A 15,032-nucleotide genomic window follows, 5' to 3' on the forward strand; every position below is an offset into this window, starting at 1 on the left:
TCGGTGCATCTATCTCTTGTGTATTTGCGATTTTCCATTCTAATTCCTCATCAAAGATTACATTTCTAGAGATAATGACCTTGCGGTTGATGGGATCATACAAACTGTATGCTTTGCTTTTGTCACTGTAGCCAACCATGATGCATTTGCATGACTTCGCATCCAATTTTCTATGAATGATCATCATGTATGTGGGCATATGCTATGCAACCAAATATGCAAAGATGCCCAATGTGTGGCTTGTGTCCAGTGAATGCTTCATAAGGTGTCACGTATTTTACCATTGTGCAAAAGTCTTCCTTTGTGTTTAATATCTATTTCGCACAAAGAGTGGACCACTCACTCCCAAAACTTGGGTACTCTATCATAACCAAACTGCATATGGGAAGTTTTACTTTGCTAATGAAAGTATTAAAAGAATGGGACCATAATAAAACTATAGTGGACAAAACTTTTGATACTTCATTACTATGGACAATCAACTTTATACTTGAAGTACCTCTCAATTATAAAACAAAACTATCCTCTGTGCTAACATAGCTAAATGCTATGAACTTGTACCTTTGGTTGATGATGATGTGATGATAATAGTTGTGGTTACCTTAGCCGACAAACATCAATCCTCAAAACCGTTTATCTATGCTCACTTTAATGAGCATAAAGGAAAATGGAGGTAATAAATCTATTTTGGTCAAGGAAAATAGAAGAATGTTTATTTTTACAGTTTTTGACCATTTGGTTTAGCTTATCACTCATTGTCGTATATAATGTGGAGATACAGTATGAAGACAAATTAAACTCATTCCTTTGGGTTTCTCTTATTCACTCATGTGTTGTAATTTATATATTTTTTGGTACAAGTCTTCATTTCTTTTGAGCCTCATGAAACCTGGTCAAGTTGATTTATTGCCACTCTTCAAGAACATGTTTTGTCTCACCACGATGACATCCTATGTGTTAATAATAAGATTATTAAAAATTTCCTTCATCCTAACTCTATCAAAGATTTGCATAACCCATTCTAGATTTACTCTCTACCTCTTAGTGAAAACAAAGAAAGCATTCATAAGTCCCTTAAAAAGTTGGATGTTGTGGTAACTCTCACTAGTAATTTCATGAACCTCTATATTGAGATATTAGGGGATGGGATGTTTGCCTTGGATAAGTTTGACAAGGCAAAATTACTTCATTTTGTGTGTCAAATTTTATCCACTTCTAATATATTAGGCCAATCGGCCAATCTTGCAAAATGATTCTCCCCCAAAACTTTCCTATATTAGTTGTGCAATAATAGAACCTTGGATTTCTTAGAGATTTGATAACTATTTTAGACTTACTCAACACTTTGGCCTCCAATGGTTTAAAACAGAAGACGTTACTACTACAACTTGTATAGCAATTCTCGGCATCCTCGTATTTTTCTGGTGCTCTATTGAATATACCCAAATTAATTGAGCTTCTCTAAGGTATGATGTTGGTCTTTGTGAAGAACCTTTTTGTCTTGAAGATAGCTAGGAACTACCCATAATGGGGTGTCTTCCATTCCCTTTGCCCTTCAGCTGCATCTTCTTCATGTATGACCCCTTCAACTTGAATAGACGCTTGTTGGAACAAGTTAGAGAATGATGACTCAATGCCTGAGTTAATAAAGTACCTATTGCTAAGGCTACTTATTTGATTTGCTTTGTATTCGCATTTGATATTGTGACATCGATAACAAGTGGAGTTTTGCATTGAAGCTTGTAGTCCCACAATAAAAGATTCTTTGTTCTAACATATCTTTTTGGTGGATGGATGCAGGTGAGTGGAGCTGCTTCAAATCTCATGCATTATAGTACAATTTATCAAATATGTTGATCCTTAGCTTCTTGTGTGTGAGATGCATTTTGCCATCAGAGATATCATGTCTTGGATACGTTACATTTTTTGTCCTATTTGTGCAAGTGAAAGAAAGTGTGTCAAATCAGTCTTGCAAAACACACACACACACACACACACACACACACACGCATGTACACACGCATGCATACACACACACACACTTCCCTTCAAGGAAATGTGTTTTACTATATCCGTTTACTATGGATAGAAATGGTACAGGATGCCACATAATTGGGTGAGATATTTTATAGAAGCTCGCAAAAAAAGGAAAAAATTTGTTCTTTACTCTATATATAACAAGGTTGAACTATGTTTAAATGGCCTGCCTAGGAGGTTTCTACGGTCTATTGAGATGTTTGTTCTTTTCTTTTTTTGGTGATCTTTGCCATCTTCATTTTTGTTTTTTAGCTTGAGTTGTTTTTTTTGGTATGTAGTCCAATAAAAAGTCAATGTATATGCATGAGTGGTCAGACCAATACATGAACTTCGTTCCATGCTTTGTGCCATGGCTATTTGTGTTTGTCCATATGTGGTCCAAGGTACTTCCATGGATAGTTGTGGGTATTGTGATGAGTTATTTCATCCCCTTTAATCTCATGAATTCGTTGATGCTTACTTTGTTTATATTATTCTTGTGGAAGTCGATATTAAAGTCATGGATGACGTAGATTTGAATCCCATTTGGAATATGGCCAAGAATTTCTTCTAATATTTTGAATAGTACATTGTTACGAGTGGTTGGTGACCTGTAAACGTTGAGGATCACTATAAAGGCATTTTATGTTGTCGTTAGTATTGTTAGTAGGCACTCGCAACTATTGTCATACATTTCCTTTTCGTGTGCTATTAGTAGTTTGTCTTGGTAGTATGTTGTGAGTCCCTGGCTGTTTGTTGTCGATGTATGTCTGAGCCCTAGAAATGCCATGCCTGTTCCTGAATCTGGATGGGTTTCTTGCATGCACAGGATGGTTGCCTCCATTAGAGTTATCGTTTACATAATAACCTCTCTATGGGTAGCGAAAGATCATGTGTTGAGGCTTAACAATGTTTTTTTTTTTGCGTCTTCGTCCTCATGATTACTGTGTTCGAAGGCCCACGCTGACTCCCCTTGAAGCCGGTCCAGGTTGTTCAAAACTCCTTTGTCCACTCTAATGTGATGTTGTTGCAAGCATTGATGCAAGTATAGGTTGGTTGGGTCTCTTATTCTAGAAACTGCGGTGTAAACCAATCCATGTGTGCGAATGTAAATCGGGTCAATAGCTAGCGAACTCATAGTAGTCAGCCCTTGGGAGCAACGAATGGTTCTTGCTAATGCCACCTGTATGGGAAATTGTGTCCTTATTGCATTGTTTAGGTGATTCCCACCTATTTCAAACTCCCTGCTGATTTGCAGTAATGGTGTCCAATCGCGTGGTGTGTTTTCCCTATACATGTTTATGTTTTCGCTTTGTGCTTTGGCTCTTGTTGTTTTGTTTGTGGGTTGTATCAACACCACCTTGGTCTTTCTGCTTGTGTCCGACCCTCTGAAAACTTCGTCGGCCCCATTTACTATCTCGTCACACTGACATCAAAGTTTCGAGTGCATATCTCCATGATCATTCCCGGTTTTAGCCTTAGCTGTCCTTGTAGCCCTCCTGTTTTCTTTGCATCGCTAGGTATCTTAACTTTTTTTCTGCAAGTTCTATGTTTGCGATTGTTTGAGTTCAAAATGTGCGCTTGTCCTTGTAATGTTTCGAACACGTAATTGTTGTGATCGTCCTTGGTTGCGTTGGTGTAGAATAGATGGGTTACTGTATGTTTTGCTGGAACTGTTTTATTGTACAAGTTGTTTATTGTTGAGATGTCTTCATTTGTTTGTCCTCTGACTCTTATTTTGTTTAGTAGTTCCAAGAACACCCCGTTTTTTTGTCTCATATGTTCATTGAGTATATAGTAATGTATGTGTGTTTGCCAGCAAGAATTGAGTATTATCGTTTGTTTCGAATTCTGGGTGAAAACGCAGGAATCTTTTATTGGGCTAGCCTGGCAAAGGTTGCCTAATAGCAAAACATTGACTCTCCCAAATGGTTTGTCGTGGTTGTGTTTTATTTTGCGCATTCGCATGCATTGGGAGTACATCCTTTTTCCCTCACTTCCAGGCGAGAGAGTCATTCACTTCTCGCTCAGCTCAAGGAGCTCTGAGACAATCATTTCATCAGGAGAATCAAGCTGCATGCTTCCCTAAGATCGAGCTAAAGGACTACGATGCGTGTACCAGATCCTAGATGAATATCTCACCATGAGAGTTGAAGGGGGAGTCTTCTCTGCATCACTGTGGACTCAAAATGGCTATCGCCTATTGGTAGCAAACGGCTGGTAGTAGGGAGATACAAGTCTTGGAGGGTAGAGACTAACCAAGCCAAGCAATCTACTCACTTCTACTTCGTTGTTGATATGACACTCTACCTCCAAACCTCTTCTCTGTTGATAGTATGCTTTGTTTTGCTAGTATGATGGTCATTCAAGCCCAGCTCATTTGTCTGTAGCAAAAGCCTGGAGCAGCTCACTGTCTCTCTAAGTTTTGAAACTACCAGATGATTGTTTACTTCTCTGGTTTATCTAAGCACTTGCGTAGCTAGTCTTAGCACGTATGTACTGGCTTACCTATGATCTCTATTTGTGAAATAAGATGCCTTTATGTGATTTCTCCTCTTGCCTCCATGCTATGCCCTGTGTATGCTCACTTGTGAGTGTATATGTGGGTGTTGGGCTGTAGCGTTGTCACTTGGCTTCTCTATTGGACGGATGTCTACATTAATGATTAATCTTGGGGAGTATCCAATTTAACATATCGGAATACAGGCAAGAAGTGTAAGTGGATACTGTGATTTCTTTCATCGGTGCATGCTTTGATGACGGCTGGCCTAGATTGCCACCAACACCGTTCATGGGAGGCTTGCTGACTGTGGTGAAAGAATATAGGTATCTCATTGCGATGGGTCTCTCTAAGAGCTACTGGGGGTAGAAATGGTTGTGTATATGCTCTCTAGTCCTTCACTAGAGCTTCTTTGAGAAACTTGGAATATTCGACAATATTGGTCTCAGAGCTCCAAGCTTTACGAATTGCCTTTCATTATATTCAATTACATAGACTACGGGCACTGGTTCATGGACCAAGCTCACGATATCCCGATATGCTAGTAGATTACGATCAGCCCGCCCAAGATCTGTGGGAACTCCTTTATGCTAGATAAAGGGAGCATGGTTGAGTGGTTTTAGAGGCTAATGGGACCTGCGCCAGTCTGAGCAACATGCAATCCCGAGATGAGTAGCCCTCCATGCAACCATTTTACATTATCTGGCACAGCTCCTATGCTAAGTTGAATGTGCGATGGCCAAAAGTGTCGTTAAGTAGAGACTTAGCAACCCAAAAAAACATTGCATAGCTAAAATACCCAGCATGATATACGACACCCAACTCATAAATTTTGCTCGAAGCAGACTGCGTAACAACAACCCAACTTCGCATTGTTGGCAGCTTCGCATTCTATACCCTTGGCTTCTTACTCAAAGGTGCAGAATTCTCTTGGCTAGCCCAAAGTTACCGAATTCTCCCTGAACCTCTCTCTTAGGTTGCAGCCTTTGCCAGGTTCTTCACTTGACGATTGAAAATCTCTCCCCTCACAAGGACTCTGTGATTATCTACCAGCCTTAGAAGTAACCTCACAGGGACTCTGGTCGATCACAGCCATAAGTCGTAAGAGAAAGGAAGCCGTCTTAGGACAACCTTTTAGCATTTCAAGGATTCTATTTAGAACTGTATTTTTCATAGGCTTTAGCCTAAATACACTATATCAACCTTTGGCTCAATAAAATTTTAGAGCGAACTTCTCGTAAAGGAACCTTTAGGACCTTATTAAAAAGCTTGAATGACTAATTATTGATATTTTTCAAAAAAGCTTAGTTTATTGCAAAAAAGGAAATAAGACCTCCCTTTAATAGATTAAATTCTTGGTCTTTAAGAGCCATCTAAACACTTTAAAAGAGGGATGAATGGCTATGGATGTTTAGGGTCCCCAAGGATGTCTCTTAAGAGGGACGAGTAATGAATGAATGTAGTGTGTATGCTCTTGTGGAGAACAGAGTGTGTATGCTCTTGCAGGCTCGCATGACTATGTGAATTGTTGCCCAGGAAACTTTTTATATCTCTTGATGCCCATCAATCTTCTGCATTACAAGAGGTAAGAGGTGGGGAGCATTTTATTTTGGAATATTATTGATTGGATTTAATGATATTACTCTTGCAATTCATGCCTTAACTAAGCTCTCTAGGATTTCTTTTGTATTACATGGGTCTTTTCATGTTTAATTTAGGATGGCATTGCCCCACACATACACAGATCTGAGGCTTTATCTTTGGGCCAATGCTCTATATGATTTCCCTAGAAGGATGGAAAGACTAGTACATTTACTTGTTATGCTTATCACTGATTGGTCGAACTTGTCCATTGGTGAAGGGAACTATACCTTTTCAGGATTACCTAAGCAGGCAAATGGAGGAAGATCCCCCTTGAGAACTTTTACACTTGGAATTTATTATAGTAAACTGCACTAGGGATGTTCTTAAACGATTTCCTTTATGGTTTGTGGTTTCTTTATTTGGGAGCAAAAGAAATGCCCTTGGAAACTCGATTTCAGATCCCATGCATATGGAGCCCATTGGGATTCTTCTACCATTTTATATGCACTTTTAATGTCATACATGCCAACTACTTTAAGAATGCCAAGATTTTATTAATGCTAATCTTGATTGAGTGATAGGGATAACAACCGTGTGTCGGCATTGAAGCCCGGCTTCCACATCAAAAATGTATTGTCCTAACTTTCATTTTCATTGTGATCGTGCCAGGTGAGTTGGCACACCTCTCCATCGGATTTGCAAATAGAGTCTTAGGCATGGTATTGCGGAAAAGGATGTTGGCTACCTTGAAGGATACACTTGGGAGACTTATGATGAAAGATATAGTACTCTCGACCCTATCATGCACACTTACATAAATGTATTTGTTAGCAATGAGAAATGAAAATTGAACTACTTTGTAACTTGTTGAATTTAGAAACTATGTTATGGTTTTTAACATTGTGGAAATTGATAAGAAGTTATTGTTAAATTACACGGCACAACGGAATAGAGACTGAACAAAGAATAGAGAGCACAGTAAATTGGAGACGAACAAAATTTTCCTTCAATACTGATGTAGTATAGATGATGGTGGCTCCGTCCATCCGTGCGCTCCCACAATGGAGCTTAGATGGCGATCTAGATAGATACTAGGTGAAGAGCTACCAGCTAGAAGATCTGATCTGACGCAATGGACTGGGAAGGTCTCCTCTTTATAGCTATGAGGGCAGTAGTCGGATCAACGTAGTCGTTGGAGCCGACCAATCAACCTAGTCGATGGAACTGACTAATCGTCCATGGAATATTCAGGGAATATTCCTTAGACCCCAACGAGAGCAAGGGGCTCCCACACAATCAAGACAATGTGCCTTGTTGTGCTACCAGCTTACCTACCCTACGTAGCCCATAGGCTAGACTCACATAGATCACCTTTCTACCATCAACGGTCTCATTGATAGACCTCGTCTGACATGTAAGTCAGGATCCATCCAGTGTCCCAGGCTCACACATGGCTTCTCCTCATATGGGGGCCTTACAACTTAAGCACCTTGGACCATTGGTGGTTACCATGAGGGTGGGGCATTGAGGATATCTAACAATTATTCTCTTGGATTCTTGATTAGAGATGCAGCTAGAAATTACTCTCTTGGATTCTTGATTAGAAATGTAGCTAGAGTAATTAGATAGAATTCTTCTTGCTCAGGGATTCTCTTTGCTACACCCTTAAACATTAACATAAATGTGATTATAGTCATGATGAAACAATGGCTGCCAAGGGCCTTTCGAAGCTATGACTAAGGATGTTTAGTGGAGATTTAGATTCATTGAAATAGTAGGTAACACACATACACACGCACACACACACACACACATCCCTTTGTGTTCAGTGTGGGTATGTTTGGAGCACTTGTGAACTATGCGCCATACAAACACTTCCCATCAGATACTTAAACACATAGTTGAAAACATATAAGAAACAAGTCAAAATGGATAATCATTCAACTTTGCATTGGAAATAGCAAATACAGATCAAAAAGTACTTCCTTGTATTCATCATCATCATATCATAGCAGAAGATTAACATAGAACTGGATAACAAAATATGATTGCAATCCGATCAATGTGAGATTCTCATCCGATTGCAGAGACTCTTAACATGAGTACCAAGAAGTTACATGCAAGTAATTTAATTATTGTTTTTGTATGCTGGCTATGACAACTAAAAGATAAGACTACTACTTCGAACTAGACTTAGTTATTAGTGCCTAGCTAAGCCCTAACACTTGGCACTTTCGATGGTTAGGATTTTTGATTTGTCAAAAAGCCATAAGACATGAATCCTTTACATATAGTATTCTTTGTAATAGCTCAAATCAATTCCTATGCTCTCCCTTCTAATGATTAACTCAAAGTCTTCACCACCTCTCACTTTAGTAAATTAACCGGTAGCACTCTTCTCGGAACATTCTCCTTCTTTGTCTTCAAGTGTCTTCTCAAATCATTCCCCTTCTTTGTCTTTAGGTGTCTTTTCAGGTCCACAAATTGTCATTATGTTGCACTATGCTAAAATATTGAGCTTCGGGCTCTTTCTTATCTTTAGTTTCCACCATGTCTTCATCAAGTTCTTCTATAGTGATCTTTATTTCTTTATGGTAGCATATATAACAGCTGCATCTGCATCATCAAACTTAACATCTCGACCTGTTCTTCGGCTGCTACCCTGCACATCAGAAGAAAAAATCTAAAAAGTTGGGTTAGTTGCAAAACATGCTACATCTTTAACTTTGCTTGAGTGTTCTCCTTTAACCTCCTTCAACTGGTCTTTAAGCTTTGCATTTTCTGCCATAACCACCTCCAATGTGTAGGCAATTGAGGCAAATGCCTCATATGGTCTTTGAGCTACCACCATCAGTCTACCCTTCAGGTTGGTCCACAAAGCTTCTGATGTCTCTATCAATTGAATCTTGAGTTCCTCTAGTTCTGCCCCTATCATAAAGATACCATCAACCTCGCCTATCATGGCTTTCAGTTGAATATCCACACCCTTCAGTGCCTTAGCTCTCTCTTTGGCAAGTACTGTGTCAACCTACAAATGCACATAATCCTCAGCAAGTTGTTGTGATTGAGTAAATAATGCATCCTTCATTTCATTGAGTCATTTGTGTACTATTGGAAAGCATTCTTTTTGAATTATCAACCGATTAATTAGCTGTTGGATCTCTTCTTCTTTGTGATATTTGTACAGCTCAAATTCATTTTGTTGTCTCACTATTTGTTGCTTCAACTCTATGACTTGCATTTCCTCCTACTCACTTGCATCAATCTTCTTCTGTAACTCCTGCTTGTCATTTTGCAATGCTTGAATCTGTGCTAAATAGTTTGTCTGCATTCCACTTTGCTAGTCATGAAAATACTTCAATATACCCATGGCATATTCGACGTCTTTCAGGGATACCTTCCTTAACAAACCTACTTCAAGAGCTAACATATGTGCCTTGCTTTGTAGCATTACTGGTTCAGACAACGAAGTCAAACTATTGTCAAACTGCACTTTGAGATTTGTTGCAACCAACTTCTTGACATTAAGTTTAATTTTCCTCTCCTTATGTGTCTTGTGTATATTTTTTAAGAGCCCCTACCCCCAATTGGTAAATCCCATAAACTCTGTGTCAAACTTTTCCTGAAGATCATCCTATGAGCTTCTTTAGTAGTATATTTTGCCTCATTTAATTCTTGCATTGCTTTCCATTTATCTGAATCTTTGGATACATCTTGCATATTCACATCTCGTTTCCCCTTAGTTTTGGTTTTTGCATCAAGGCTCGGAATCTCCTTTAACATCACCAAAGATCTCTTGCTAAAGACAAACACAGCTATGATAAATAGACCGACTTTTGAGTGATTATTTGTACCTGTCAATTTTTTCTTACTGGCCACTTTTGCCATCAACCTGTTGTAAATTATGTCTGCCCATGAAATCTTGTACCCCATTCTCAGCCGCTCTCAACATAGAGTAGCTGTCTCTCGACATGGTATTGGTCTTGATAAGAAGCTGAACTCTCTCCAAGTACCACTCCAGCTGTGCTGCCTCCTAACAAAGTCTTGAACATTGTATATAAGAAAATAGTTCATTGCTGTCTCTCGCTGCCCAAATTCTCGGAGCATGTCGAATTCTACATCCTTGTCATAAGACATTTCTTCCTCAATCAATGGTACATTAAACACATGAGAGATAATGCCCGGGTTTACCAACATTCCTAGAGCCACAAGCCCTTCTGTCCTCTAGAATTTTTCATAATGTGATCGCTTCAGGCTATGCTTTCTAGGTATTCCAAGGTAGACTGGCATAATCCATTAAGCCGACCTTCAGATCCAGTGAGATCAAAAAATTCTTGAATGATTTTTGTCCGTATGGCTTCTTCGTTGGCAGAGAAGCAGTCTCCTCAATAGAATTATCATCCTCCTCTTCAGCTATCAGCATAACCTTTGGCTCTAGTTTGACAACCTCTTTGATTCACGAACTCTTTTACGTTAACTATTGCACTCGTTTCTTCCCCATGCTCCCTTCTTCCTCAGCAACTTCGCTTAGCTAACAATGTAAGAAAATAATACAATGTCTGTGCTCAACAGATAACAGGATCTCGTACATAAGAGAGAAAACAAGATAGTATGGAGAATCAAAAAATTGATTACTGTAGAACTGATACAATAGATGGCGCTGCCTCCCAACCGTGCGCTCCTGTGAAAGAAGCTTCGATGGCGTGCTGGAAACAGTAGAAGACGGAGGCTGGATGCTAAGGAATCACGGTTGTTGTAGCCAGTGATGAAATGGGCTTCACGGACTTGCTCTTATATAGCCACCAGTCGTAGTCGGTTAGGCTCAATTGGGTGGCCGACCCAGTCCGCCCAAAACGGTCGACTGGGGGTCGGTCCTCAAATAGGCCATTGACCATACGATAGAACCGGTGCACAAAACAAAGCAACTAACCTATGGTTACTGTTCGGCCCACAGCCATCCGGGATCATTTGAGGCTCCAAACGGCCCCCGCAACCCGAGAGTGGGCTACCTCGGGAAATGCTCTGTCTACCCTCAGTGCGGTCAGTCAAGGGATGCCTTCCCACACTTGCATGTAGCCTAGTTGTAGTGTGCCAACTCTATCTGAAGCCGTCCAGCCATCAGGCCACACATGGCCCCCATTTGGTGTCCAAACCAGGACCTACCGAATAACCGAGCTACTCAAATGCCTTCTCCTCATATGGGGGGCTTACAAGTAGAGTTAGCTGGTTCCCGCATAGTTACATGAGAGTGGAGCATTGATATCTAACAAAAAATTGGAGACCAGTGTGAGGGAAATTTGCATGCGAAAAGGAAATCAAGCTATTGCCCATAAAGTCGGCAAAGCTCACTAAATGACTGGTGACTACCGATCTCTTGAACACAAACAAGTTGAGTGATTTTGAACATTGTCCATACACGAGTTTCAACATGCATGCCTCATTGTGCTATATTGCCATCCCCCAGTTGGTGATCACCTCTTGTAATGAATGTGTCACATTGTTGGCTCCTTAATCTATGAGAACTTTGGACAAGTTTACCATATCTCCACCTCCTTCGCTCATGCCAGACATCACCTTCACCTGTACCTGTACAATTTGTGACATGCTATTGCTTTGCCTATGATTCCAGGCAACTTGGTTGGAAACAAGTCGGACTGCCTCCAAAGTTGAGCAAACTCCAGTCGGGCCAGTTGTAAGTCAGAAACAAGTCAGATCAACTTCGAGTTTGACCAAAATTGGGGATCATCTGCTTATCAAAAATTAGTCGGAACTCAAACAGGTTGGAATAGAGTCAGAAGTCAAAACCCTAGTCACGGACTGCACCAACATGCATATAGCCTTCAATCATTTGGTGAATTCTCCAATAACACTGCCGCTTCATCCATCTATATGAATAAAGTAAAATTGAGATTCCTCCATACACTACAAACAAGTAAGTCAGTGGGCATCAGAAGCTTGCCAAAATTGCACCATCTACATCACATCCAACTAATCTTCATCATTCCTTTATTTTCCACTCGATAGATGCAAACTATTACTACACCCATGCTTGTGTTTTCACATACTCTGGCTCCAACCACCTTCAGCCTTGATTGAGTTGGATCATTGCCAAAATATGGTTTGAGTCTAAAACCATTGACTGGCTTAGGGAAAGTATTACCATGCAAATCACTCACTACAAATGTTCCTTGACTGAGAACTTTCACAATTCTATAAGGTCCATTATATCTCAATTTCAATTTTCCTAGATGAGGTCCAAGCTTGGAATTGTACATCAGCACCAAATCACCTCTTTTGAACAGCTTGAATTTTATATTCCTATTAATCCAAGATTGTCTTCTTCTCTGATTGATTTCAGATATACCTAAATTGATAATCCGATCCTCATCCAACTTCATCGATTGTTGAATTCTGAAATTTATGGATTCTTCAGGAGATAATTTATGTTTCACAGCAATTCTCAAGATTCCCACAATAAACTCCATTGGTAATTCTATGCCATACACGAATCTAAAAGGAGTCATACTAGTGGCTACCTTCAAAGATGTTCTAAAATCCCAAAGAACTGAATCTAACTTCTGATCCCAGTCCTTAGGATTATCCTCAATTGTCCTTCTAAAAATCTTCATAATAATTTTATTGGAGCTTTCAGCCTACCCATTTCCCTGTGGGCAGTATGCTATAGAATTCTAAGTTCTTATGCACATCATGTGAGTCTTGGTTAGCTTTGCAATGACCTTATTGTGATAAAATGATTACCCCTATCAGATACTATTTCAATTGGTTTCCCAAACCTTGTCATGATATTATGATACGGGAAATTTGCAACATTTCTTCTCTTATTATCTTTCAAAGCCACTAATTCAATCCACTTAGTACAATAATCTCAGTATAGCAACAAGTATGTACTTATAATTAGTGTACCTGGTTGCTCACTTGATTGGACCAATAAAATCCAAGTCCCATTTTTGAAAAGGTACAAGTGGAAGGATAGGTTGATGATGCATCCTCTCTTTTGGTGAAGGTCTACCATTTCTTTGACATACTAAACACTCCTTTGCATATTGATGAGAAGCTTTGAACACTATTGACCACCAAAGTTCTGCTTGCATAATCTTTCTGCCTGTGACCTCCCCTAAGAAGTGTCCCCCAACATTTCCAGCATGTGCCTTTGTAAACACTGCTTGTTGCTGCTCATGAACTGGCACACATCTTCTAATCACTTGATCAATGCTTCTCTTATAAAGTACACCAACAATAACCAAATAAGGCTTACTTTATTGTACCATTTTCTTTTTCTGATCCCTTGACAAAGAATCAGGAATCAGTCCATCAGTAAGGAAAAATAGCATTCGATCATACCAATCTTTTGGATCCTCCATTAGGACCACGAGAACATGTGTGCATCTGGTGGCAGATCTTCTATTGAGATGAGCCTACTCGAAAAATCAGTAATTGCATCTGTCTTCCTGGTGTATGAATTTAGTCAAATTCCTGCAACAACAACATCCACCTTGCAAGTCTTCCAGCTAGTTGTGGTTTAGTCACAAAATAGATCAAAGCCTAGTGGTCAACATGGAATATAACCTTATTACCAACAAGTAGGTAATGTATGAACTTATGTAAAGCATATACCATTCCCAAAGTTTCTCTTTGAGTGAATGCATAGTTCTTTTCTACTTTTGTCAACACTTGGCTGGCATAGTACACAAGTTGAAACCACTTTTTGTGCTTATCTTGCATCAATACTGCTCCAATTGCCACATCCAAAGCATCTACAAACACATGAAAGGGTAATTTCCAATCTAGAGGTTGTAGAATAGGAGCTACTACCAACATCTTTTTTAAAATGTCAAATGCTTGTTGGTGCTCCAATCCCCATACAGACTTCACTCCTTCCCTTGTCTATTTAGTGAGTGGCATGCACACATGTTCTCTAACCTCAAAAATCTGCTATGCCATTTGATCTAGCCAATAAACCTAGACAATGCTTTTATATTTTTGGGAAACAAAGCTTTTTCTATGACAGATACCTTTCTTGGATCAATAGCCATTCCATCTTCAGATATAATGTGCCTCAGTAACACACCTCTTTTTCTTGGATTCAAGCTCAATTGAGCCATCTGACATTTCTCAAAACATAATATGAGATGATCTAAATGATTTGATCTCTTTCCAAAGACTGTAAAGTCATCCAAGAATACTCTCATGAAGGAAGTAAGGTAGTCTGCAAACACCTCTTTGTTGTGAATAGAAATCTACAACTATAGTATAAAGATTGCTTGGCTATGACCAAATTGAGATAATGCGTTTTAGTACTATTCATTTTTATACTTGGTTGCAAATACTCCCCATTCAGTAACAAATACAATTTTTTCCTTGTCCTCCTGAACTATCCTTATTTGATTGTAACCACTAAATCCATCCAAAAAGCTGTAAAACTCATGACTTGCCACAACATCCAACATGGTATCACAAAAAGGTAAAGGGAATGGATCAGTAATAATATTTGCTGCATTCAGCTTCCTATAATTCACACATATTCTTTGTTTGCCATTCTTTTTGGAAACTATGACAGTAGGTGACAACCAATTGACTTTATCCAAAGGACATATGAACCCAACTTTAAGAAGCTTATCCAACTCATCTTTGACTTACTTAGCATAATTAGGATTCATCCCATATCTTTGTTGAACAACTGGAACTGAACTTTTTTAAGATTTATCTTATGTTGGCAAAAAGAAGGATCAACTCCCTTCATACCTGTATAATGCCATGCAAAAATGTCCTTAAACTCTAGCAATAGCTTCCTCAGTTTTCCTTTGAAAGTTTCCTTCAATTCATTGCTGATGACACAAACCATCTTTGGATCATCCTTATCACCAAGCCCAGGGGATTCACCCTTACTATAAGGATTTATTGACCTCTCACT

Source organism: Dipteris shenzhenensis, chromosome 16 (assembly GCF_047967505.1).
Source record: "Dipteris shenzhenensis isolate YYH24624 ecotype China chromosome 16, Dip_SZ_1.0, whole genome shotgun sequence".
NCBI lineage: Eukaryota > Viridiplantae > Streptophyta > Polypodiopsida > Gleicheniales > Dipteridaceae > Dipteris > Dipteris shenzhenensis.